General features: G+C 44.1%; 1 protein-coding gene across 1 annotated transcript in view; it reads right to left on the reverse strand.

Annotated features, from left to right (window-relative positions):
* The window catches only part of LOC149356976 (uncharacterized), a 592,868-nt gene that overhangs the window by 462,548 nt on the left and 127,336 nt on the right, over nt 1–2,984 (reverse strand). The window lies entirely within an intron of this gene.

The following is a 2,984-nucleotide window of genomic DNA, read 5'->3' on the forward strand; positions in this document are numbered from 1 at the left end:
TGAGCAAGAGAGAAGGCGCTTTGTACATGACAGATTTTTCGCTAACCATTCAATGGCTACAGTTTGCTTGGCTGCACAAGAGATGCTTATTTTTTTCTGTGGTACAGGGCTTACACCCACCGTGGTGGTACAATGGTTACGGCGTTCGGCTGCTGACCCGAAAGAAGCAGTTTCGATCCTGGCCGGGGCAGACGAATTTCGATGGAGGCAAAATTCTAGACGCCCGTGTACTATGCGATACCAGTGCACGTTAATGAACCCCAGGTGGTCGAAATTTCCGGAGCCCTTCACTACGGCATCCCTCATAGCCTGAGTTCCTTTGGGACGTTAAATCTCAATAAACCAAGTACAGGGTGTGACATGCAGCACAATTGTTGTGGGCCTGTTGCATTTGCAGAAAGCTTGCAGATGAGAAGGCAGGGCTTTGCATTGAGAAGTACAATATGCACCAGGTGTGGGTGTTCGGCTGAACAGAAAAAAATTTTTGCACACACTGCACACAGTGTCATTTGCAAAAATTAAGAAACATAACAAAATGATAAAAACATAGCAAAAAATACTTACTGATTCTTAATGCCCTGGGCACTTTAATATCACATATAATCAAGGCTCGTGCGTACAACGCGGTCTGCAGTCAAGAAATTGTGTCAACTTTACAGCAGTGCTTTTTTTGAGCAAAAGAGCCTATGGAAGGTCATGTCATCCTCGTGGCACTTCTTACACTTTAGGTTCATTTGGTTTACCGTCCCAAAGCGACTCAGGCTATGAGGGACACCGTAGTGGAGGGCTCCGGAAATTTTGACCACCTGGGGTTCTTTAACCTGCACTGACATCGCACAGTACACAGGCCTATAAAATTTTGCCTCCATCGAAATTCGACCGCAGTGGCCGGGATCGAACCCGCGTCTTTCAGGTCAGCAGCCGAGCACCATAACCACTGAGCCACCACAACGGCTAAAGTGTGCAGTTCAAATTTTAACCTGATTTCACTTTTAAGTAGCAGTCAGCAGTTGCATATTTAGTAGATTGAAATGATAGCGTATAAACCTTTGCTTGGGTGAAATCGCTTTGTCCAGTGTTCTAGTAGTACATTCCATGACGGTGAGGCTATCTGTGCCGCCTTTGATCTCGTCAAAAATGCACGCCAAGATCGGAGGCATTTTGCTTCCATGACTCATGTGGATGGCATCTACTACCTTTTGTTGCTGTTGTGGAAGAAAACAGTATTAATAGCAGGATACATTGCTGGGCTAGTTGAAACCAATGGAGGCAGGCTAGACTGTCATATTTGCACGCGATGAAAACCTGCCTGCATTTTCATAACAGGGCCCCCCAAGAACGTGCACACATGTTGCTTGTGTTCTTAGAAGTGTTCTTAAAAGCAAGACGAATTATGTGTACTACAGAAGTTAGATGTATGCTGTCAACGTTTCTGTCGGCTTGGTTTCTAGCAATTCGCCGTGCTGCTGGGTCGGCCAGACAGTTTCACAAGGTCGCGATGTGTTGCATAGACACTAGCAACTGTTACCATGTTGCTAAGGTGGTAGTTATTTACTCCCCGAGAACACATACAGACTAGGCACAAGTTCCAAGGAAGAGAGAAGGTGGACAAGCGGGTGAATATTCTGAACCGTTATTTTCAACCAAAACAGCTTTGCGTAGAAGCCTTCAATTTATGGGAGTAACTTCATGAAAAATACCACCTTAAAGGGCAACTGAAGTGGTTTTAGAATTTGGTGAGTTTAAGGTTGCCGAATGTGTGAAATGCGCAGGTAAAGCCTGTGAAATCGTTTTGTTCTAGCATTTGAAATGGTGGCTTAATCGCCGAATAAAGTCGTCGTCGGCAGGCTTCTGCACAGTGCACAGTGACGGGCAGAGGCCCCAATAATAACATCACGTATGATGGCACTACGTTTCCAGCAAAGAAACGGTTGTGAAGGCCGGTTATAGCGGGCAAGGGCAGGTCCGGTCCCAGAACAGTTGGTGCTCTCGCCTCGCGCCGCAGGTGAACATACACCTGTCTTAAGTAAAATATGTCTAGAGGATCACTGAAGTTTTGCAAAAATGTGTTTATTTTTGTTCCCAACATCGCTTTCTTTCCTGCGCTAGTATGCGCTCCCTCAGATTCTTGCTCCGGTTCTACCTTGAGATGAAGGACTCTTACCATGTGTTCAGGAAAGGAGGAATAACTTCTCAGCCAAACAAGCAAACTGATATCGCACTCACTAAAACGAGACAGGTAGAGCATAACTGTCAAGACCATGGCATTGTTGAAAAAGCATGCTGATATACAAGGTGTTCCACCTGAGATGTATAGCAATTTTGAAAAATAGGCTTGTTCAGTTATAACTTCACACTGCTGACAATGCTGACACTGCTGACAATGACAAGTCGGAAAATTCTTCACACAACTAGATATGACTGAAAAGCTGTAAGATGCCTTTTCCATGCACTGACTACACAGCAAAGGTAGAAAAGAACCAAAAGTAAAGAAATTAAGTTTTTTTAAAAGAGTACAACGCAGTAGATTACAAAAGGTCTCCACCCACTGGCTCACTTGAATAAATACTGCAGGGGACGTTTCCACCTTATTAAGGGTATGATGCGATAACCTTAATGGATTAATGGCGATATATGTGGAATTGGCCTTTGTGCAGACGTCGCCGCCTTAAAAAGAGACACAGAAGATAAAGAGGCCAAACTGATACAAAATAAAATCCAACCTCATTTATCAGTACCTTTTCTTGGTCCCCAACAGTTTACATGGCCAGTTTCGAGGTACTGCAGCAAAGAAGCACAGTGCAGCTGGTGCTGCTAGTATAACAACAATATTGTGGCTGCAATTTTCTAAACCTTCATGCTTCGAGAAGTCAGTCCCCAAATCCTCTTCTTGTAAATCGGTCCTCACACACTAGGAGTGCAATAAAGCTGTCCAATTTTGTTTGTATTCTTGTAATATTTTACTCTCTCATAAGGAAATTGAT

The sequence above is a fragment of the Amblyomma mixtum genome, chromosome 3 (assembly GCF_055824585.1).
Source record: "Amblyomma mixtum isolate Tamu chromosome 3, ASM5582458v1, whole genome shotgun sequence".
Classification (NCBI taxonomy): Eukaryota; Metazoa; Arthropoda; class Arachnida; order Ixodida; family Ixodidae; genus Amblyomma; species Amblyomma mixtum.